At 40.4% G+C, this 26,145-nt stretch overlaps 1 protein-coding gene across 1 annotated transcript in view; it reads right to left on the bottom strand.

Annotated features, from left to right (window-relative positions):
- Positions 1–7,828, bottom strand: part of LOC142095288 (uncharacterized) — a 29,158-nt gene extending 21,330 nt beyond the window's left edge. Inside the window, exon 1 of the mRNA XM_075178237.1 lies at positions 7,763–7,828. The gene's annotated coding sequence lies outside the window, so the exon portion shown is untranslated. The remainder of the gene's footprint in view (positions 1–7,762) is intronic.
- Positions 7,829–26,145: the final 18,317 nt, after the last annotated feature.

The following is a 26,145-nucleotide window of genomic DNA, read 5'->3' as shown; positions in this document are numbered from 1 at the left end:
CACTGATCAAGGTTCTCAATAATTTGATCACAGCTAAAGCTAAAGGCTATTATTCTCCTCTAAATCTCCTGTATCTCTCTGCTGCATTTTGACACTGTTAACGACTCTCTCCTCATACAAACACTACAATCCCTTTGTCTTCCAGACACTGTCCTATCCTGATTCTCTTCCTATCTAACTAATCGTTCTTTCAATGTTCATTTCTCTGGATCCATCTCATTGGATTTCAAGATCATCTCTATGCGGATGATACACAAATCTATCTATCCTCTCCTGATCTCTCACCATCTGTGCTGTCTCGCGTTACTGACTGTCTTTCTGCCATTTCATCTTGGATGTCCTCTCGCCAACTCAAACTCAATCTTTCAAAAGCAGAATTAATAATATTCCCACCCACCAACAGAAGTTTCCTGCCTGACATTTCTATTTCTGTTGACAACATGACCATAAATCTCACCCTGCAAGCTCACTGCCTAGGTGTAATCCTTGACTCACAAGTTTTGTTTGTTCCCCACATCACCTCTATATTTATATCATGCTGCATACATCTAAAAAACATATTTCCAGTATGTATATTACTTACACAAAACACTGCAAAAACTTTAATTCATACACTCACCATCTCCCGCATAAACTATTGCAATTCCCTCCTTACAGATCTTCCAAAAACAGACTCTTACCCCTACAATCTATTTTGCACTCAGCGGCTAGATTGATTTTCTTGCAAATCTTCTTCCTCTGCTGAGCCACTCTGTCAGTCTCTACATTGGTTTCCTGTTTGTCAATCCAATATAAAATACTTCTACTAACATACAAGGCCATCAACAAAATTGCACCAACATACATCTCCTCACTTGTCTCAAAATATCTCTTAACTCGATACCTCCGTTCTGCACAAGATCTGTGTTTTTCTTCCACTCTCATCACCACTTCCCATTCCTGGTTACAGAACTTTTTTCGGACAGCACCCACTCTGTGGAATTTCCTTCCTTCGCACAACAAGACTTTCCTCTGGTCTTCAAACCTTCAAGCGTTCTCTAAAAACCCACCTCTTCAGGCAAGCTTATAATATTCCTCAACCACCCTCTTAAACTCACAAGGTTACTCTATTACCACCCTCTACACAGCTAACACAAGACAACAACCCTCTGACCAACATTACTGTGTGACTGATCATATAGCCCACTAAATACTTTTTACCTTTGCATTCTAGCTGGACCAATATGCAATATGATGTAGCACTTACCATTGTGTATTATACTCCCATTGTCCCATAGATTGTAAGCTTGTGAGCAGGGCCCTCTTACCTCTCTGTCTGTATTACCCAGTATTGTTGTGCTCCTTCCCAATTGTAAAGCAATACGAATTTGATATATAAATAAATTATGTTAATGACTATGATGATTTTGCATCTAAATACGTGCAATACTGTCATAGTTGTAGCCTTGAAGTATCGATCTAATTCTAGGGTTGAGGTTTATAAGTATCCCCTTATCCACCCTAGTATAAGTAAGTCACCTGTGATGCCCTTAAATCCAGCTGGACCTATTAATGTCCACCAGGGAAAGAGGGAATTTGGGGGAATTATCAGATACCATGGTGAGTTGGTGAGTGTGGATTTATAAAACTCCTCCTTGCTACTATCTGATATCCCAAGTTCTTATCCAACTCCATTAAAAAAAATTAGCCACAATCCCTTTCCAATGCACAGACTATTTCTTTTCACTGAACAACTATTAGACTGGACAGGGGTGATCAGAAGACAAGGAGTTAAATATGTTGGGGTTTCCCGGTTCATTGTGCTGTCAAAATCAACCCTGACTTCCACTACGGCTGGATCCTATCAATGCAGTTCTCCTACATACCTGGCTGTGTGTCAGTGTGTATATAGATATATAGATAGATATACACAGAGTACAGGACTATCACTGTGTGTAATATGTATATACATACCTGGCTGTGTGTCAGTGTGTATATAGATATATAGATATACACAGAGTACAGGACTATCACTGTATGTAATATGTATATACATACCTGGCTGTTGTGTCAGTGTGTATATAGATATATAGATAGATATACACAGAGTACAGGACTATCACTGTGTAATATGTATATACATACCTGGCTGTGTGTCAGTGTGTATATAGATATATAGATAGATATACACAGAGTACAGGACTATCACTGTGTGTAATATGTATATACATACCTGGCTGTGTGTCAGTGTGTATATAGATATATAGATAGATATACACAGAGTACAGGACTATCACTGTGTGTAATATGTATATACATACCTGGCTGTGTGTCAGTGTGTATATAGATATATAGATAGATATACACAGAGTACAGGACTATCACTGTGTGTAATATGTATATACATACCTGGCTGTGTGTCAGTGTGTATATAGATATATAGATAGATAGACACAGAGTACAGGACTATCACTGTGTGTAATATGTATATACATACCTGGCTGTGTGTCAGTGTGTATATAGATATATAGATAGATATACACAGAGTACAGGACTATCACTGTGTGTAATATGTATATACATACCTGGCTGTGTGTCAGTGTGTATATAGATATATAGATAGATATACACAGAGTACAGGACTATCACTGTGTGTAATATGTATATACATACCTGGCTGTGTGTCAGTGTGTATATAGATATATAGATAGATATACACAGAGTACAGGACTATCACTGTGTAATATGTATATACATACCTGGCTGTGTGTCAGTGTGTATATAGATATATAGATAGATATACACAGAGTACAGGACTATCACTGTGTGTAATATGTATATTCATACCTGGCTGTGTGTCAGTGTGTATATAGATATATAGATAGATATACACAGAGTACAGGACTATCACTGTGTGTAATATGTATATACATACCTGGCTGTGTGTCAGTGTGTATATAGATATATAGATAGATATACACAGAGTACAGGACTATCACTGTGTGTAATATGTATATACATACCTGGCTGTGTGTCAGTGTGTATATAGATATATAGATAGATATACACAGAGTACAGGACTATCACTGTATGTAATATGTATATACATACCTGGCTGTTGTGTCAGTGTGTATATAGATATATAGATAGATATACACAGAGTACAGGACTATCACTGTGTGTAATATGTATATACATACCTGGCTGTGTGTCAGTGTGTATATAGATATATAGATAGATATACACAGAGTACAGGACTATCACTGTGTGTAATATGTATATACATACCTGGCTGTTGTGTCAGTGTGTATATATATAGATAGATATACACAGAGTACAGGACTATCACTGTAAGTAATATGTATATACATACCTGGCTGTTGTGTCAGTGTGTATATAGATATATAGATAGATATACACAGAGTACAGGACTATCACTGTGTGTAATATGTATATACATACCTGGCTGTGTGTCAGTGTGTATATAGATATATAGATAGATATACACAGAGTACAGGACTATCACTGTGTGTAATATGTATATACATACCTGGCTGTGTGTCAGTATATATATAGATATATAGATAGATATACACAGAGTACAGGACTATCACTGTGTGTAATATGTATATACATACCTGGCTGTGTGTCAGTGTGTATATAGATATATAGATAGATATACATAGAGTACAGGACTATCACTGTGTATAATATATATACATACCTGGCTGTTGTGTCAGTGTGTATATAGATATATAGATAGATATACACAGAGTACAGGACTATCACTGTGTAATATGTATATACATACCTGGCTGTGTGTCAGTGTGTATATAGATATATAGATAGATATACACAGAGTACAGGACTATCACTGTGTGTAATATGTACATACATACCTGGCTGTGTGTCAGTGTATATATAGATATATAGATAGATATACACAGAGTACAGGACTATCACTGTGTGTAATATGTATATACATACCTGGCTGTGTGTCAGTATATATATAGATATATAGATAGATATACACAGAGTACAGGACTATCACTGTGTAATATGTATATATATACCTGGCTGTTGTGTCAGTGTGTATATAGATATATAGATAGATATACACAGAGTACAGGACTATCACTGTGTGTAATATGTATATACATACCTGGCTGTGTGTCAGTGTGTATATAGATATATAGATAGATATACACAGAGTACAGGACTATCACTGTATGTAATATGTATATACATACCTGGCTGTTGTGTCAGTGTGTATATAGATATATAGATAGATATACACAGAGTACAGGACTATCACTGTATGTAATATGTATATACATACCTGGCTGTGTGTCAGTGTGTGTATATATATAGATATATAGATAGATATACACAGACTACAGGACTATCACTGTGTGTAATATGTATATACATACCTGGCTGTTGTGTCAGTGTGTATATAGATATATAGATAGATATACACATAGTACAGGACTGTCACTGTGTGTAATATGTATATACATACCTGGCTGTTGTGTCAGTGTGTATATAGATATATAGATAGATATACACAGAGTACAGGACTATCACTGTGTGTAATATGTATATACATACCTGGCTGTGTGTCAGTGTGTATATATATATAGATATATAGATAGATATACACAGAGTACAGGACTATCACTGTGTGTAATATGTATATACATACCTGGCTGTGTGTCAGTGTGTATATAGATATATAGATAGATATACACAGAGTACAGGACTATCACTGTATGTAATATGTATATACATACCTGGCTGTTCTGTCAGTGTGTATATAGATATATAGATAGATATACACAGAGTACAGGACTATCACTGTATGTAATATGTATATACATACCTGGCTGTGTGTCAGTGTGTATATAGATATATAGAAATACACAGAGTACAGGACTATCACTGTATGTAATATGTATATACATACCTGGCTGTTGTGTCAGTGTGTATATAGATATATAGATAGATATACACAGAGTACAGGACTATCACTGTGTGTAATATGTATATACATACCTGGCTGTTGTGTCAGTGTGTATATAGATATATAGATAGATATACACAGAGTACAGGACTATCACTGTATGTAATATGTATATACATACCTGGCTGTGTGTCAGTGTGTATATAGATATATAGAAATACACAGAGTACAGGACTATCACTGTGTGTAATATGTATATACATACCTGGCTGTTGTGTCAGTGTGTATATAGATATATAGATAGATATACACATAGTACAGGACTATCACTGTGTGTAATATGTATATACATACCTGGCTGTTGTAACAGTGTGTATATAGATATATAGATAGATATACACAGAGTACAGGACTATCACTGTGTGTAATATGTATATACATACCTGGCTGTGTGTCAGTGTGTATATATATATAGATATATAGATAGATATACACAGAGTACAGGACTATCACTGTGTGTAATGTGTATATACATACCTGGCTGTGTGTCAGTGTGTATATAGATATATAGATAGATATACACAGAGTACAGGACTATCACTGTATGTAATATGTATATACATACCTGGCTGTGTGTCAGTGTGTATATAGATATATAGATAGATATCCACAGAGTACAGGACTATTACTGTGTGTAATATGTATATACATACCTGGCTGTGTGTCAGTGTGTATATAGATAGATATACACAGAGTACAGGACTATCACTGTGTGTAATATGTATATACATACCTGGCTGTTGTCAGTGTGTATATAGATATATAGATAGATATACACAGAGTACAGGACTATCACTGTGTGTAATATGTATATACATACCTGGCTGTGTGTCAGTGTGTATATAGATATATAGATAGATATACACAGAGTACAGGACTATCACTGTGTGTAATATGTATAAACATACCTGGCTGTTGTGTCAGTGTGTATATAGATATATAGATAGATATACACAGAGTACAGGACTATCACTGTGTGTAATATGTATATACATACCTGGCTGTGTGTCAGTGTGTATATAGATATATAGATAGATATACACAGAGTACAGGACTATCACTGTGTGTAATATGTATATACATACCTGGCTGTGTGTCAGTGTGTATATAGATATATAGATAGATATACACAGAGTACAGGACTATCACTGTATGTAATATGTATATACATACCTGGCTGTTCTGTCAGTGTGTATATAGATATATAGATAGATATACACAGAGTACAGGACTATCACTGTGTGTAATATGTATATACATACCTGGCTGTTGTGTCAGTGTGTATATAGATATATAGATAGATATACACAGAGTACAGGACTATCACTGTGTAATATGTATATACATACCTGGCTGTTGTGTCAGTGTGTATATAGATATATAGATAGATATACACAGAGTACAGGACTATCACTGTATGTAATATGTATATACATACCTGGCTGTGTGTCAGTGTGTATATAGATATATAGATAGATATACACAGAGTACAGGACTATCACTATGTGTAATATGTATATACATACCTGGCTGTGTGTCAGTGTGTATATAGATATATAGATAGATATACACAGAGTACAGGACTATCACTGTGTGTAATATGTATATACATACCTGGCTGTGTGTCAGTGTGTATATAGATATATAGATAGATATACACAGAGTACAGGACTATCACTGTGTGTAATATATATATACATACCTGGCTGTGTGTCAGTGTGTATATAGATATATAGATAGATATACACAGAGTACAGGACTATCACTGTATGTAATATGTATATACATACCTGGCTGTGTGTCAGTGTGTATATAGATATATAGATAGATATACACAGAGTACAGGACTATCACTATGTGTAATATGTATATACATACCTGGCTGTGTGTCAGTGTGTATATAGATATATAGATAGATATACACAGAGTACAGGACTATCACTGTGTGTAATATGTATATACATACCTGGCTGTGTGTCAGTGTGTATATAGATATATAGATAGATATACACAGAGTACAGGACTATCACTGTGTGTAATATATATATACATACCTGGCTGTGTGTCAGTGTGTATATAGATATATAGATAGATATACACAGAGTACAGGACTATCACTGTGTGTAATATGTATATACATACCTGGCTGTGTGTCAGTGTGTATATAGATATATAGATAGATATACACAGAGTACAGGACTATCACTGTATGTAATATGTATATACATACCTGGCTGTTGTGTCAGTGTGTATATAGATATATAGATAGATATACACAGAGTACAGGACTATCACTGTGTGTAATATGTATATACATACCTGGCTGTGTGTCAGTGTGTATATAGATATATAGATAGATATACACAGAGTACAGGACTATCACTGTGTGTAATATGTATATACATACCTGGCTGTTGTGTCAGTGTGTATATAGATATATAGATAGATATACACAGAGTACAGGACTATCACTGTGTGTAATATGTATATACATACCTGGCTGTGTGTCAGTGTGTATATAGATATATAGATAGATATACACATAGTACAGGACTATCACTGTGTGTAATATATATATACATACCTGGCTGTGTGTCAGTGTGTATATAGATATATAGATAGATATACACAGAGTACAGGACTATCACTGTATGTAATATGTATATACATACCTGGCTGTGTGTCAGTGTGTATATAGATATATAGATAGATATACACAGAGTACAGGACTATCACTGTGTGTAATATGTATATACATACCTGGCTGTTGAGTCCGGGTGTTGCACTGTGCTCACTGCATATTTGGTACTAGGTACTAAGCTGCTGTGCTCAGGATATATAAAGACACTCCCAGCATTCCATGTGGCCATGCCCTTTCCTGAAACTGTGTCAGAATCAAAATAAAACATATACATGATATTTACTTGTGTGGTGTAATGATATACTGTGCACTGCGCTATGTTATATTATATATGTATTTAATGCACTTCACAAAAACACACATTAATTGTATTTCCTAATAAATGATCTTTAAACAAGATCTAGAGGGGCATATTCAATTAGCTTTCCCGTCCACGATCGATTACACGCGACTGCGCGTGTAAAGTGACATTACGGTACCGAAAAATTGCGGATTTCCCTTTGCAACCCTATGGGGTGCAAACAGAAATCCGCGATATTGCAGTATCAAGACTCGTGCAGCCGCGCGTAATCATGGACAGGAAAGCTAATTGAATATGCCCTTTAGAATGTTATTTTTCCAATCGTATTTGGTCTCCAGTTTATTCTCTAAGACCGTATATTGATCTGCAGTTTCTCTTTGTAACCTGATTCAGGATTTCAGGATGAGGGCCTGTGACTGGATAACTTATAAATAACTTCTGGTATAAATTTATTTAAAAGAAATATCACATATAATTGCCAATGTACTTATTTTTGATATTGTGTATATTTTGATATAGGAAATTGTTATTTCTGAGACCAGGGTAGAAAACTCGATTTTTCTGTTTTAACCTTTCTATAGGAAATGTATTATTTCTTAAGGTATATATCTGATACAATAGGCCTTTCTGGATGGAAGTCTTTTGTGTATTATGATGTGGGGAAATGGCTTGTTTGGGGTTGTGATGTTCTGTGGGAATGTGTATTCTGAACTGTCTGAAGAAAGGCCCCATATGTTAATTAGATCTTTTGATGTGTGAAGGTCCAACATTGAAGGCAGGACATCACAGCATTTCTAGAATTCCATAGATAAGTGTAAATATTGTTAGCTTTGCAATGCATGTAGCCATGTTTGTTTATACACATTGCATCCTGATTCTAAAAATAACCTGTCTCCAAATCAGTATGTAAAGCACTGTCTTATAAACTGAAATGTATCATTCTGATATTCCATCTGACCTGATCACCTGCTACCTTCAACCAGTGTGAGAGCAAATAAAAATCACTTGCTTCAAAGACCTGCTTGAAAACATCTTCAATATTGCTGTATTCCTGTGACCTGTAGATTAGAGCCTAAATCTAATCCGTTCTCCAACTGTTTCTGAGGTTAGACCCAGCTCTCCAGTACCACCTCTCTGCTGCTACTCTGCAGCTTTGGCCAGTGTGATAGGCCAGGGGGGATCCATCCACAGCACCCTGATCTATAGTAAGCAGTCAGGGGTACCAGCTCAAGTGCACCGGCCAGGGCCGGATTAAGGTTATGGAGGCCCCTGGGCTAAGGGGGCCTCCATTCCGCCGTGAGGGCCCCCCGTGATCCGAGCCACCCCAAAGGCACTTACCTCCTTCTCCTGGCATTGCGGTCCTTCCCCAGCGTGCTGTATGTTCTTTACTGAGGAGATCTTGTGAGAGTGAGACTCACGAGATCTCCTCAGTAAGGAGACTACAGCGTGCCGGGGAAGGACTACAGTGAAAGTGCTCAGCAGCATTGATCGGGCCGGGGGCGCCCCCGACCGATCGATAATGCTGTTGAGCACTTTCAAGGGCCCCCTGGATGCCCGAGGCCCCTGGGCTGTAGCCCAGTTAGCCCTATGGTTAATCCGGCCCTGGTACCAGCACAAGAGTACACTAATAGCGACAGTTACCCAGAAGGAACGTGGTTCTGAGCGCCATAAAGGAGTCCAGTGGTGGCAGCAGGCTCCTCCTACCACGGCAGGAGGGGCGTATACGTCATAACGAAAGGGGACGGTGGCAAAGTAAGCCCAGCCGGTTCCCAGCAACAACAGACACCGTGGCATAGGCGGTCTATCCTGTCACAGGGCCTAAATAGAAAATTAAGTGTCAGAGCCTCAAATAAAATATCAAATTGATCAATACAAATGAACATAATTTCGCTCAGATAAAAGTTATTGTTTTTTCTTTAAAACATTTGGCCAGTTAACCCAGTCGGAGGTAATTGGGTTCAGCAGACCTTGTATCAGGAAACTAATTAAGGTATGCAGATCACAGCCATGTGTTTCCTATTCAGAGGACATGGTCTAATAAGGCATTGTACAAAACTAGGTGTGAGGTGTAAATTAGGGAGAGCTAAGTGATAAAGGAACAGGTTAGGCCAATACAAAATATTGAAATAATAAATTAAACAAAAATGCCTTTATATTTCATATTTTTGGAAATCAGTGTGGCACGCCACACTGTGGGGCAAAAAACACACAAGGGTTTTAAAGCATAGATACCAAATATACAGTGAACTTCCATAGTCACATGTCTTTCAGAATAAGGTCTGATATCGCTGTAACCACATCAAGGGGTAAATGTATCAAGGTGCGATTTTGCAAACTCAGGAGAGTTTGCTTTCAAATACGCCAGATACAACACGCTGCTTGCTAGCAGCGTGTTGTATACACATCACTGTTACACTGCCTGTCATACAGCTGTAAAAACTGTAAATAATAGATAAAAGTAAAAAGAAAAAAAAAGCGTGGGGTCCCCCCCTCTATTCATTCTTAACCCTAGTGCTGCCTGACTACTGCTGGTTCCGTGAAAATCGGGGAAAAATTTTGCGTGGGGTCCCCCCGATTTTCTTTTAATCAGCACTAGGCAAACCAGCCGGGGTGGTAGGCACTATAGCAGGGGGACACGCAGCAGGGGTTCCCCTGCCATAATGACTAACCAACCCCAGGCTGTTCAGCGCTGGGCTGGATTTCCTAGGGAGTGGGGTCCGCCAAAAAAACAAGCGTGCCCCCCCTTGGCACACCAAGCTCAGTGCTGATTGCACTAGGGCTCTTCCTACACCCCTGGGTGGTGGGTGTAGGGTAATAACGGTGATAAATGGTAAAAAAAAAAAAAAGAAGACGCCATTTTGTTTTGTGGAACTACAAGTCCCAGCCAGCCAGGTTGCCCAAAATATTGTGGCCATGCTGCTACTTGTATAACTACAAACACCAGCATACCCATGGCAGCCAGGGCATGTTGTCACTTGGAGAACCACAAGTGCCAACATGCCCTGACACCCACGGCTGGCTGGGACCTGTAGTTCCACAAAATAAAATGTTTACAAAACCACCACACCCTCATTAAAACCACTAGGATTTATTAAAAATAATAAACCCACAATAAACACAGTAAACACCCTCATTAATACCACATATTTTTATTAAAAATAATAAATACCCTGATACTCACCAATGAAGTTTTCTCCTTTTGTCAGCAGCTTTCAATCTCAAAATGGCTGAAAACCAAGTCCAAAATAAATTTGTATCCAAAGTCCGGCTTGCCCCTGTCCCAAAGTAATTTGTACTTCCAAAAATCCTTTCTTGACAAAGTCCAAAAGAAATTTGTAATTCCAAAAGTTCAGCTTGCCCCTGTCCCAAAGTTATTTGTACTTCCAAAAGTCCATGCTTGTAATTGTCCAAAATAAATTTGTATTTCCAAATGTCCTTGCTTGTAATCTGTTCATTTCTTCGCCCAGAGGGGGCCCATTGTTGATTGAAGTCTTCTGTTCTTCACCCGGAAGGGCCCATATTTGTACATCCCACAAATCTTCTGTCTTGATTGCAGAAAAATAACAAATGGGAGGAGCCGCCGCAAACAGCTCCTAGCTAGCTAGGAACTCCGCTACGCTCATTGCGCTATGCCTATTTACAGTATTAGGTGATTTTCCCACGCTAGTGGGGAAATCCCCTAATACTATAAATAAACATAACGCAATGAACTAAGTTCATTGCGTAGCGGAGTTCCTACTAGCTAGGAGCTCTGATGCGCAAAGAGTGTAGCTCATTGCGGTTGTTCTATTTAGTCTGCACAATCATCTGGGGCCACTCTGCGATAGGCCTCCATTGCTTTGCCTTCTAGCATGGGAACCAAATACTTGACCCATTCCCTTTTGGGCAAATCATGGACCCTACAGGACATTTCGAACACCTGCAAATGTCCATCAATATCTCCAACATTGTCATCAAAATTGGTAAAGTGGAGGAATCTGAGTGCAACCGATAACTGTTCGCTGGATGCTGCAGAAGGTAATGCCCACCTGTTGCCCCACAGCTTAATAATAAGCAGCTATTCCACATAAGTTGTTTTGTCTCCCATTAACTCCAGCTGCCGCTTTAGTACAGAAATGTTTCCCTCATCAGGATGTTGAACTTGCGCCACTGGTTTACTCTGGTGTAGAGGGCTGCCACTGGGAACAGGTCCTAGGTTCTGGGAGTTTACTGCAGATACCTTTAGGTTTGGATTTTGGGGCTCCTCTTGGTCACTGTTGCAACCAGCTTCTTCATCTGCTGACCAGTGCTGCTCATTCCAGACCATCAGCGCCCTTTTAATTTAGCTCCTTGTCGCTAAGTACGGAATTTCGTTGGGCCTTGTTGACACAGGATCTCAAGGTCTGCCTTAGACATTGCGCTGTATTTAGACATCCTGTGTGCTCCCCTGTGCTGCATTTATCCTTCACTTGAGTAACTTGGACCTCACGAGCTGGTCTCCAAAAAATAACAAGGGATTATCTCACCACTTGCCACCAGTTACAAACTGTGACCGAATGGCCGTACTTTACCACCTGGTCTGGGGTGGACCCTACACAGTTTATCTGGGTTGCTTTCTCACCGTCAGTAACAGAATGTTACTGACCACTCTTTCTGGTGTCACTTGCTATCAGACATTCGCCTACTGTGAATGCCAACTCTGCAATAGTTGTAGGAGGATAGGGCTGCCACCACCGCACTCCTTCACCAGTACCTGGAACTGAGTATAGCTGGTATAGCTGCTGCAGCGCCTCTTTTCTGTGGGCTTTTTGGTGCCTCCGGACCGCTTACTATGGATCAGGACTGCTGAGTAGTGGGAAGAGTGTTGACACAGACGCTGGGTTCAACGCAGAACAACCATTGAACAGATTAGCGTATAAGCTCTTACCTGTTGGTCACAGGATACAACACACAATAGGTGTCAGGTAGAATCTTAAAATAGTGATGCTTATTGCTCAAGAGCCCTTATAAGGACCTTCACACACTATTTGGAAGTACTAGTGATCATTCAGAAGTACAGATGGTATACAACTTTACGTGGTCAACAGTATAAAAGACATAACCTGGCAGGAGGTAATCCGGCCTCCTAACCCTTTAACCAGTCCACGCTGATTCACGCAGCTTGCATATGAATCAGCCTGGAGGGGTTTCACGCTTTTCAGATTGTAGCCAGTGACAGGAGGGAGTGTACTCCCCCCAGTCCACAAGCTGCCAGGGAGAGAGGAGCTCTGCATTCTCTCCATCCCTGGTGCCTGTCAGTCTAGGGCAGGAGATTTATCTTTAACTATCCTGCCTAGAAATACTTCCAAGGACCCTGCACCAGGGTCTGGCTCTCCCATCTGGCTGAATTTGGCTCCAGGGAGAAGGCAGCCAGATCCCAGGGCAGCAGTCCCTGGCCTGCCACTGATGGAGCTCTCTGAACTCCTGGCCTGCTCTAATCCCCAGGAGGTCCTGCATCTCCTATGCGGTGGCTAGAATAGCAAACCCGACTGCAACTGTATACTATGGTAACCTACATCATGGATTTTCCAGAGCACATTGCGCAGAATTGAATCAGCCCCTAAATGTCTGTAGGGAACAGAGAACTTTGTTCATATGATCTAACTAGTATATGGAGATGCTGCACTTGTCTCAAATCTGAACTCAGGTATATATATTAAGGTGTAGTAGACTCCTGAGTACCCCACACTGAGCACTTTCATATTCTCTTGTATATTTGTTATATACTCATACCCGTATGCATAATGTGCACTTTCCAGTAAGGGAATGCAGAGTTACAGGTTTTGCCATACATGAAATCAAAGTTTCCGGCAACACAGAATAACGAGCTAGTTGCTTAGAGAAACAGATGGATTAAACTACTCCCAGCACAGAACAGAATATACAATGTAAGATATGTTTTGAAAGGTCAAAGATGTTTACTGTAAGAAGGTTAACCCCTTCCACTACTATTTACACATATATTTATATATGGAAGAGATACCAGCTTAGACATAGAAATAGTTATAGTGTAAGATGGAAGCTTTTATCCATCCTGGCGCTAAACAGCTTTTTCTAATCTCCACAGTTAAAGTTTTTCTCGTTTCATAAACATTCTCTATTATGAAACCGCTCATACAAAAAGTCACACTCCTGATAGCCATAAACTGCTAGAGCCACAACTTCTGTGCATTGTATTATACCATGGGTCATACCATCTATCTCCAGATGGTTCAATGTTCCAGGAACTGGAGAGTAAAGATATTACATTGTGTGATTTGATTACATAAAATAGGTGTAGTCTGTTGATCAGCACGTTAACTCAATATTTAATAGTCTGATTATAGCCGTGTGTAGGGGGCAATTTACCTGAAGTTTAATAATATTTTAAACTGCCTCCACTGAGTGACCACGTCTAGTTCGAAGTGGCCGTGAAAGGTCTCACCATCTACCATGTGGATGTTATGATCAGCAGCGTGCGGCGCAGCATTAGTGGCCGTTGTGTAGCAAAGGTCACCAGTGTCTATCAGTCAGCTTACAGTCTAGGTGCTAAGTGACTGCAGCCAATGCCGCTGAAGCGGATGTTTATGTTCCTCTTCTGGGGGTAAATGTATCAAGCTGAGAGTTTTCTGGCGGGTTTGAAAAACCAATCAGATTCTAGCTATCATTTATTTAGTACATTCTTCAAAATGAAAGATAGAATCTGATTGGTTGCTATAGGCAACATCTCCACTTTTCAAACCCGCCGTAAAACTCTCAGCTTGATACATTTACCCCATGGTCTCTTAACAACAGGCCATAGGCTATTCACAGGTGCCGCTGATTCATAGGTTAAGAGGCACATTCTTTAGGTGGGTCATGTGATCAGAGGGCGAATCTTCTAGACCTCACCTCATTGGCTCTCCAGGCTTTATTAGGTTTTCTTTCCTGTACCCATGTGCTGGTGACAGCGTGTTCTATACATGTACTTAGTGTGTGGCTCTCTGTTGTGACCCGGACTAGGAATTGGATCTTGCTTATTGGACTTTGCTCTCACCGCTTAGAGATACCATTCTACCAGATATCTGCTCTGTTTTTTCTATTGCCTCCAACCATGTTCTGTCCACCTATTAACCCCCCAATACCCAGAGAAAATAAGCCCATATTACTGTGAGTAAGTACTGATGGCAACCGAGCATTCACTAGCATATCGCATTCATCAAGAAAGGGGACTGCTACAGGTGAACACCTATACCCCATGAAGCAGCTTTAGGTGTCTGTCATCTCTACAGGTATTGTCATGCTAGAGGTAGATGATACAGTACTTGGTCTAAATCAAAACTTGTACAGTGATTGCAGAAAAGAGATTTCAATAAAAATGTCCCCATTTCTCATGTTAAAGCCACAGCTTGACAGTTATATAATCTGTAGTATGAATCGTCTGGACGCTGTAACATTAGTCCACTATGTTTTAGTCAATATTGGTGAAACTGGGTTTGAGTCTCTTATTATGGGTCTGATTCATTAAGGAAACTTAAGTAAAAAAATTGAGTAAGTAGTCTTCTGGACAAAACCATATTACAATGCAAGGGGTGCAAACTAGTTCTCTATTTTGCACATACGTTAAATAATGTCTGTTTTTCATGTAGCCACAAATATCAACTTTAAATTTTAGTGTACAAATAAGCTATCAAGTATTTGTGGCTACATGAAAAAAACAGCCAGTATTTAACTTATGTGCAAAAAAGAAAACTAGTTTACACCCCTTGCAGTGTAACATGGTTTTGTCCAGGAGATACTTACTCATTTTTTTACTTCACTTTCCTTAATAAATCAGGCCCTATATCTTCAAGCTATGGGCACTTTGGGGAAATACAGATTAGTATTTGTTTCTCTTAGAAAAGACATTGAAATGACAGTGATAATTGGTGAAGAAGGTTAATAATGATGGAGCATTTTCCAGAACTAGAAGGTCCTGCTATAATGTAGGAGAAAGTGCTTATTACACAATTGTCTTTCTTCAACCATAATGTAGATTTACAGAGAAGATGAGTCCTAATTTACTAAGATCCTTTCAACCTCCATAGCATGCTTGACTACTCCACCTAAATGTCCAGGAGAGTGCTGAATTTCGGGAATAGCATCATTGATATCTGGAAAACCTGCTCTCTCTTATGGTCCTGATTCATTAGGGAAAGTAAGGCAAAAATAAGTACATTTTCTCCTGGACAAAACCATGTTACAATACAAGGGGTGAAAATGAGTTTATTATTTTGCACATAAGATATCTACTGTCTGTCTGTTTTTTTTTCATGTAGCACACAAATACTTGATAGCTTATTTGTACACTGAAATGTAAAGTTGATCTAGGACATGCGCTACCCCAACGATAAATCTGCCATCACATTTTACATTTACCTCCCCTCCAATGCAACATGGTTTTGCCAAGGTGCAAAGTTACTCAAGGTTCTTGCTTTCCTTTCCTTAATGAATCAGGCACAGAGTGAGCAGTGGCAATAGGACACTTGTTAGCTGAGTTCAATGCTTTATTTTCCTGTAAAGACAGCCAGTGAAATTGAAGAAGATACTTCAGCTACTCTGAAATACTTAGCCCAAGAACCCAGCTGCTGATCATTCAGTAGAAAAGCATTATGGGTAATGAACTATAGTGGATTTAGTATTAATAAAGCTAATGAACAATGGAATAGTGTGATATAAGTGTATTCATCATCATCATCATCATTTATTTATATAGCGCCAACATATTCCGTAGCGCTTTACAATAGGGGACAAATATAGTAAACTAATAAACAAACTGGGTAAAACAGACAAGGAGGTGAGAAGGCCCTGCTCGCAAGCTTACAATCTATGGGACAATGGGAGATTGACACATGAGGTTAAGTCTACATTTGCAGTCGGCCCAGCCAGACTGCAAAGCTAAAAGTGACTCATAAGCTAAATGATCCTGTCACACAACAATGTTGGTCAAGGAGTAGTTGTATAACATGTGGTAATAGGGTAATGTAGTGAGGTTAAGGAATATTATAAGCTTGTCTGAAGAGGTGGGTTTTCAGAGAACGCTTGAAAGCTTGTAGACTAGAGGAGAGTCTTATTGTGCGAGGGAGAGAATTCCATAGATTGGGTGCAGCACGGAAAAAGTGCTGTAATCGGGAATAGGAGGATGTAATGAGTGTGGACGAGAGACGCAGATCTTGTGCATATTACAGCACAATGAGGGTTTATAAAGTTTAGCTCATATAAGAGAAGACACCAAGTTATTGTTACAAGTTGCACTGATGGTCTGACTGCTTTTGTACTCTATATGGAAACTAACATGTATTTCATGCTGTTGTGGAATAATAGGATTTGGGAGAAATATCTTGAAGAAGTTAATATCTTTATTCTTGCAGTTTGCAGGATCAGAGTTTCACAGCATCGAAAAATCTGTACAAATGTAGGAATAACATCTTGGGGTAAATGTATCATGCTCTGATTTTTTCAACTCACCGGAAATCGGCGACTTTGCATTGAAAATTTAAAGCGGCGATGGCTTGTAAAGGCAAGTTTGCCTTTACAAGACATCGCCACTTTAAATTTTCAATGCAAAGTCGCCGATTTCCTGGTGTCTTTAGTAGGTTGACTACATATAATCATGTCTGCATGCAAAGCGTGTCAAAAAAATAATGCTGAATTACAGGTATTACCTTAGAAGAATGGGGGGTTCACTAACAAAATGAATTGCCAACTAGCACCTATAAAAGATAGATAGCACAGAATAGAAGATACAATCCATGTTATGTAGGGCAGGATCCAAGGTATTTACTGTAAGAAGGATTATCCCTTCCACTACAATGCTCAGACACCTGTATGTAGTGATCTGGAAACCTGAAAGGGTTGAATAGTTATTGTTAAGAAGACTAAAACTAGTTTAAACTAGATGTCTGATTTAAAACCGAAAGCAAAAATGCCGTACCATTTATAGAAATTGTATTTGCGGCTGGATCACTTATAAATAACTTATGGTATAAATTTATTTAAAGTAAATAGCGCAGGGCGCTTATTTATATAATTGCAAATGTACTTATTTTTGATATTGTGGGTATTTTACTATAGGAAATGTATTGTTCTGCGTTTTGTAACTATGCTAGAGGAAATCTCCTAGTAGGCATATGGGTGGGGGGAGTCTGTTTTGTTGATAGCAGGAAATGCTAACTAAGGGCCTGATTCATTAAGGATCTTAAATGAAGAGGATCCTTATTTCAGTCTCCTGGACAAAACCATGTTACAATGCAAGGGGTGCAAACTAGTTTTCTGTTTTGCACATAAGTTAAATACTGACTGTTTTTTCATGTAACACACAAATACTTGATAGCTTATTTGTACAATGACATTTAAAGTTGATATTTGTGTGCTACATGAAAAAACTGACTTTATTGTTGCCCCTCCTTTTAACTCCTGATAGTAAGTGTGGTTGTGCTTGTCTGATGTCTGGTGCAAGCCCAGGGCTGGGCCAAGCTGGGCCAAGCTGGGCAGGGAGACTCTACAGGCAAGCCCCAGGCCTCTGGGCCTTTTCTGGGAGATAACTACCAGGCCCAAACAACTGTGCTTTCAAAACCTCAAGTTATTTCTCAGCCAGGTAATGTGGTGAATGTTAGCAGAGCTGTGATTGTGGAAAAAGAAAAAGTGAATGTGACACAGAAAGTAAGTGCAGTTACTAAACAAGACAAAGGTTTGGAAAGTCAAACTAGCAGCAAACAAATGGAACAGCGAATGCAACAGCTTCAAACAAAAAGAATGCAGAAGCCTCAAGAACAAATACAGGAAAAACTAAAGGAAAGTTCACAACAAAAACTGCAAAGAGCACATGAGGGCAAACAATGTGCATCAAACTCACCTGGCGTTCAAACTACCCCTCCCCACGAGACATCTCTGCAAAGAGAACATCTCTGCAAAGTCCAACTATGCAAGAAAACCTGCAATAGCAAGTACTTGTGTAGCGCCCCTGCGGGGAAACAGGACAGACGCAACACAAAAGAACTTACCTTGTAAACCATGGTCACCTCCAGTCCGCCTCCGATATCCCAGCTGCGATTTGATCCCAGCAGATCCACAGCCGCAACCCTTGTCACCTCCAACCACGTCCCTCTAAGAAAGAGACAAAGATTACGGCCGTGCCTACCAGGTAAGGGCTGTCCGAGAATACGGCAATGAACAAGAACACTCTCAGTCCAAGCTCACTTGCCGCCTCCTCACTTTGCTCTTGCCAAGGCACGGGGGACTACAGGCACTTGAGACCAGGACTAGTTCCGCCTCAAGTACCTCGCAATCCTGCCAGTGAGGGCCTAACCGAAAGGGGAATCGAGCGTGATACTCACTGGGACACTCCCACTTCCGATCCGGTTCTCCTGCACCTCCCCGACACCTGCGGATGACAAGGAACACACAGCCTCCCTCTGCACTCTCAGTGAGACTAAGATGGCACCCACAAAACTAAACTGACTACAACAGCGACCCGACCCTAACAACGCTCTAATGGTCGGCAACGCAACTACGTCAAACAACTATGACTAACTAGGTGTGGTGCACTAACGGAACTGCTCACTAACCACTACGGGGAGCACCAGCCGGTGTTCACGGACTAAACCGGAGGGCGGTTCCTAACCCCCTCACCCAGGCCGTACCAAGAAGCTGGCAGCACAAGGGTTAATAGCACCAGGAAGGGGGGGACCCCATGCATTTATTTTTATTATTATTATTATTATATTTTAATTATTTTCTTGCACCATACAGAGCAAGCAGGTCAAGCGGATGTCATGGTGTCCAATCCGCCGGCTCTGCAGACGCTGACAGGTACGTACTTACCTATGTCTTATGTAGTAGAGAAAAGCAGCCAAATTCAACAGGACACAGCTCTTAAGATCCGTGGCTTGATGAGTTTGGTGGCACTTAAACCCTGGATAGGTGCGCATAATACTGAGCGCGGGTTCTGCTCAGAATGCGTGTGTTGATGAATCAGGTCTGACGACTGTAGAACAGATGCTCAAAGAGCTAAACTCCGTGTAATCGCTCTAACGCTGCTTGTTGCTCTTTTCACCTCTTTTGAATGAAATGTGTTACATATATGGAAATAATAACATTTTGGGGAAATGTTACAATATTAAGGGTCGGATTCAATTCCTTGCGTTATTCTAAAGAACGACGCGGGCCACGCATTATTACCGTTACTACGGTAATTTAAACACGGATTTGTTTATATTGTTACTATTTTTTATCTACATTGATGACTTTTATACCTCCTTGAAAATAAATAAGTTATTTTAAAAAAAATAATAGTAATTATAATCATCATTATTTATATAGCGCCACTATTTCTGCAGAAATAATAATCGTGCAAAATAGCTACACTATTTTCTGTTTTTCTAGAAAAACAGGAAAATCTAAACACGTTTCAATACTGAGTAAAAATAAAAATGAATAATTTGCATGACATTTATAGTATGTATATGTAGTGTGCAGGAGCCTGGAGTAATTATATTTATCTGAGCTGCTCCGCTGCAAATTCTGCACCTATATGTAAACCAGCCCCAGGAAGTTACTCTATGCCTTAGCCCCTCCCACAATCTGATATTGGTTCCAATCTACATATCACTGATGATTGTCTGATCTGAAATATGTGAATTTTCTGACATCATAGATTCCTGTCATACTCACAATGTCCACTAGATGTCACTCTGCACTCTAAGACTTTTCTTTTCCATCTGGTTACATGTGTGATTGGCATAGTGATCTATATCTGACTTTACTTCTTCCACGAGCACAAATCAGTGAATGGTGTTTGGAAAGGTTGGGCCTATTTATTACAGATGAACATAGTATTTATATATTGCCTATCAGTGAGCATGAATTTTGAGTCCTTCCTGATATTCGTTATGATTTTGTGTTAGTTTTACCTGTTTTCTTTACCAATTTTATTTTTGCAAAATTGTCTTAACAGCTATTATTCTATACCACATAAAACTTACGGGGAAACAAGTATTCTGTGGATAATCAGATCCCATTTGCTTTATTCTATATTTGCGCATTAACTTGGAAACAAAGATTTCCTTCACTGCCAGTCATCTTCCATTGTATATATTATCAGCTCTGGTGAAGATTAGTTCATCAGGATCTAAAACAAGTGGCCTTGGTACTGGGTCCTGCACTCATGAGTCAGTACCTCTAAACTACCACAGGTGGCGCTGCTATTCAGCTCTCTTATGTAATACTCATGAGTCAGTACCTCTAAACTACCACAGGTGGCGCTGCTGTGCTCAGACATTGTGTGGGACTCTATGGAGCTGATCACTGAACTATATTGTTATGAGTCATTCTCCTGGCTCAGCAGTTCATCTAGATCATTTATATCATTTAGTCCATTTAGATCATGTAGATCATTAAGCTCACAAGTCACAGGATACCATCCCTGTCAGATAAGACACAGAGCTGAGTGCTGCATGCTATATACTGTAGTTATGTTTACTCCACCATATATAGAGGGAGATGTATCAAACTATCAAGAAGAGAAATAAAGTGGAAAAGTTGAGTTTCTATTCTAATTAATGTATTTTAAAAGTATAAAAAGTGACACTTTACAATACTGAATTTGGGTCTTTCTCATTTGCATATTATGGAAGTAAAAAATATTCATGAAAATTGTATTAACTTTGCAGAAGTCAAATTGACACTACTAGTTTGTTATATAAGTGATTGCCTTTTTAAAATGTTAAAAATGATCAGACATTAAACATGTTAAACATATGTGATCATTTTAACAGGATATAACTCATCTAATGAGGTAGTAGTAGATATATCTACTGTATGTGTGATATACTAGAGCTATCCTTCTTCTCTCAGCAGTGTTCCAGAGCCAGTGTTCTAACTGAACTAAATTAACTAAATAAACTAATCTTTTGAGTGAACTAGATCATAATGAACTAATCTCCAAAATTATCTAGATTTCCCATCACTAGAACACCCAGCTCATCTCACATCCACCTCACACCCAGCGCATCTCACATCCACCTCACACCCAGCTCATCTCACATCCACCTCACACCCAGCGCATCTCACATCCACCTCACACCCAGCTCATCTCACATCCACCTCACACCCAACACATCTCACATCCACCTCACACCCAGCGCATCTCACATCCACCTCACACCCAGCGCATCTCACATCCACCTCACACCCAGCGCATCTCACATCCACCTCACACCCAGCGCATCTCACATCCACCTCACACCCAGCTCATCTCACATCCACCTCACACCCAGCTCATCTCACATCCACCTCACACCCAGCTCATCTCACATCCACCTCACACCCAGCTCATCTCACATCCACCTCACACCCAGCTCATCTCACATCCACCTCACACCCAGCTCATCTCACATCCACCTCACACCCAGCGCATCTCACATCCACCTCACACCCAGCGCATCTCACATCCACCTCACACCCAGCGCATCTCACATCCACCTCACACCCAGCGCATCTCACATCCACCTCACACCCAGCGCATCTCACATCCACCTCACACCCAGCTCATCTCACATCCACCTCACACCCAGCTCATCTCACATCCACCTCACACCCAGCTCATCTCACATCCACCTCACACCCAGCGCATCTCACATCCACCTCACACCCAGCTCATCTCACATCCACCTCACACCCAGCTCATCTCACATCCACCTCACACCCAGCTCATCTCACATCCACCTCACACCCAGCGCATCTCACATCCACCTCACACCCAGCGCATCTCACATCCACCTCACACCCAGCGCATCTCACATCCACCTCACACCCAGCGCATCTCACATCCACCTCACACCCAGCGCATCTCACATCCACCTCACACCCAGCTCATCTCACATCCACCTCACACCCAGTGTACATCACGTCCATAACATTCCCCACAGAGATTAATGACATACCTTGGAAAACTCTATATACTGGTTTGGTTTCACCAACACTCTCATTACTACATTCATGCTTTACCCTAACAACCATTTTGTAAAGACGTTATTTTTTCTCATTACCCAAATCCCAGTTCCTGATCCCCTGAGAGACAGAAACTGTGCAGAATTCATGGTCCTGTCTGTCCTTCTAATAAGTGCATCCCATACGCCTGTCTCCCCTTCACTATGCTCCTGTTTCCATCTTTGCTGGGGTAGTCAATATGAGGTTATTCTGTGCCTTATACACCCCACAATCTGATATCAGTCCCAATCCACAAACCACTGATGTTACTCTGAACTTTTACATTTATGAGTTTTCTGACATATTATTATATCATATTATTATTATTGTAGATATTTAAGGTGCTACAGTGCTCCGCAGCGCCGTACAGTAGGGAGAACAGGACATACATAAAACAGGGACATACAAGGTAGATAAAATAAATACAGACATGAAAACAAAGGGTATGAAGGACCCTGCTCATTAGAGAGCTTACATTCTAAAAGGAAGAGGGCACAGCTGTAACAAGAGGAGCGAGTGTGGCTCAGAGTGGAGATTGGGATAGTTGTGAGGGTTCATTAGTGTGAATAGTATCATTGGGAACAAGGTAAGATTCCTTGTCATACCCACAAATTCCACTTGATGTCACTTTTTACCATAGGAGTTTTCTTTCCATAGCATTCGGTTAAAGTGTGTGACTGGCATAATGAATTATTCTTCACTACATCTTTCAGGAGCACAAGTCAGTGAATAATGTATTTAAAAATTAGGCCTCATTAGGACCACCAGTAATAAACAATTTTGTAGCCATGAGCATGAATCTTTGAACCCCTTGCACAATAAGGAATTCAGTAATTATTCTATAAGGTTGTTTCAAAAAGATCTATAAAGATTAGAGATGTTCACTAGAGATGGGCGGGCTCGGTTCCCCGAGAACCGAACCCACCCGAACTTTGCCTATCCGAGTGCTCGGTACTCTCCCGCCCGCTTGGATACCAAATCGAGGCCGACCGTCATCGTGACGTCGTCGGATCTCGGGGCTCGGTTCTCGCGATACTTGAAAATTATAAATACCCGCCTCCACAGCAATCCATCGCCATTTGACAGAGGGAGAGAGCAGGGTGTAGTTACAGGCTGATTAGAGCAGGGACAGAGAATACAATTCTGATTACAATTCTGATAACAATTGATAGAGAAGAGAGGAGGATAGAGGAGTCTTTTTTTTCAATATTTGGCACAACAAGTGCTTTGGGGTGTCCCCCATTCTTTAGCTGAAATTTGTCTGGCTGTGAAAAAAGTACTATTTTGCAGCAGTGTCAAAAACAATTTGTAGCATTACAAGTGCTTTGGGCTCAGAATGGATTCAAAGCAGTCCACATATGAGCAAAATGAGCAACCAGGTTCTGTCACCAGTCCTGATGGTAGTGTTCCCAGTACGTCATCTGGGAAAGGCGATGTCAAACTACACAGTCTTTTAAAATCAGCCAAAAAAACACACACCAAAAAAAAATGTACCGTGTTGAAGCGAAAACGAAGTGTAACTGAGGAAAAGTTAACTGCCAATAAAAAAAAATTGCCAACATGCCATTCTACACACGCAGTGGCAAAGAGAGAATGAGGCCTTCGCCTTTCTCTATTAGTGGCAGATCCAAAAATTGTACCGAGCCTACAAGTGGTGCACAACTACGGTTACGCGTCAAAGCCGAGCTGCAAGATAACAGTAAGGCATTAGAGGATGTTTGCTCTGAATCAGAAATTACACCAATCCCTGTGGAGAGTCCATCCAAAAGTGGGATGTCTAATCGTGAGCATTCTGTTTGTGTACCCATAAAGAAGGGCCCTTTCAGCAGTCTGCTGATGTGTGCCTTAACAGCCCGAGTGTAGCCGGTGATACACCAATTGAGGATGCCACTTTGGAATTAGAGGAGGATGAGGGGGAGATTTGAGTAGGCGATGAGGGCGCTAATGAGGATGTTGATGAGGATGAGGTTGTTTGTGTAAGTCCTGCACCAGCGGCAGCAGTTCTGGCACGTGACAAGAAAAAGGCCATTGTCATGCCTGGGCATAAAACTAAAAAATCCACTTCTTATGTGTGGAATTATTTCTACCCAAATCCATACAACAATTGTCTAGCCATTTGTAGTGTATGTCAAGCCACAGTCAGTCGAGGGAGGGACCTTAACCATCTTGGAACCTTGTCTATGTTACGGCAAAGTTCATGGCAAAGTGTTGGGAAAAGCTGAAAGTTCTTCCAAAAAAAAAAAACAGCACTCCATCATCAGCTAAGACCCTCCGGTCACCGACATCCCGATGGCTACAAAATACACCCACCACACCATCCTCATCAATATCCTCAGTAGCGCTTGGAGTAAGCCCTGCATCCCACTTATTAAGGCTGGATGACTCCTGCACTATTATTGATTCCTCTGAAGAAAGCGTTAGTCCTGCTGCTGCTGCTGCTGTTGCTGCTGCTGGGGGTGAATCGTCAGCCCAAAGGCAGGTCAAGAAAATGAGCAGTCCTACATTTCAGCAATTAACTGTGAAACAATCATTTGCAAGGGGAAGCAAATATGACAGCAGTCACCCAGTCGCCAAGCAAATCACAGACGCCATGGCTGCCATGTTAGTGTTAGATCTGAGTACAATATCCACAATAAACGCAGCTGGTTTTTCACAGTTAATTGAGGTTTTGTGTCCGCGTTACAGAATTCCATCGCGACACCATTTCTCCCGTAAAGCAATTCCACAACTATACCAAAAAGTGTGTACAAATGTAGAGATTGCGCTGAAAAATGCCATTCTGCCCACTGTCCACTTAACCACAGATATGTGGACAAGTGGAAGTGGGCACACCAAAGACTATATGACTGTGACAGCCCACTGGGTTGGTCATTCACCTTCACCAGCAGGAACAGCAGCAGCATGTACACCACTACGTAACATTTGTCACAGGCATGCCACTCTTTGTGTCACCGGCTTTACTAACAGGCATACAGCTGACAATTTGTTACGCAAACTGAGAGATGTGATTGATACATGGCTTATACCACTTGGACTCTCCCCAGGATATGTCATTTCTGATAACGCCAACAATATAGTGCGAGCATTACAGCTGGGTGATTTCCAGCACATTCCCTGTTTTGCTCACACCATCAACTTGGTGGTGCAGAGCTTCCTATGAAATAACCGTGAGGTGCAGGAGATGCTTTCGGTGGCCCG

Source organism: Mixophyes fleayi, chromosome 6 (genome assembly GCF_038048845.1).
Source record: "Mixophyes fleayi isolate aMixFle1 chromosome 6, aMixFle1.hap1, whole genome shotgun sequence".
Lineage (NCBI taxonomy): Eukaryota > Metazoa > Chordata > Amphibia > Anura > Limnodynastidae > Mixophyes > Mixophyes fleayi.
Note: the sequence above shows the minus strand (reverse complement) of the source record. Positions and strands in the feature narration are given on the sequence as shown.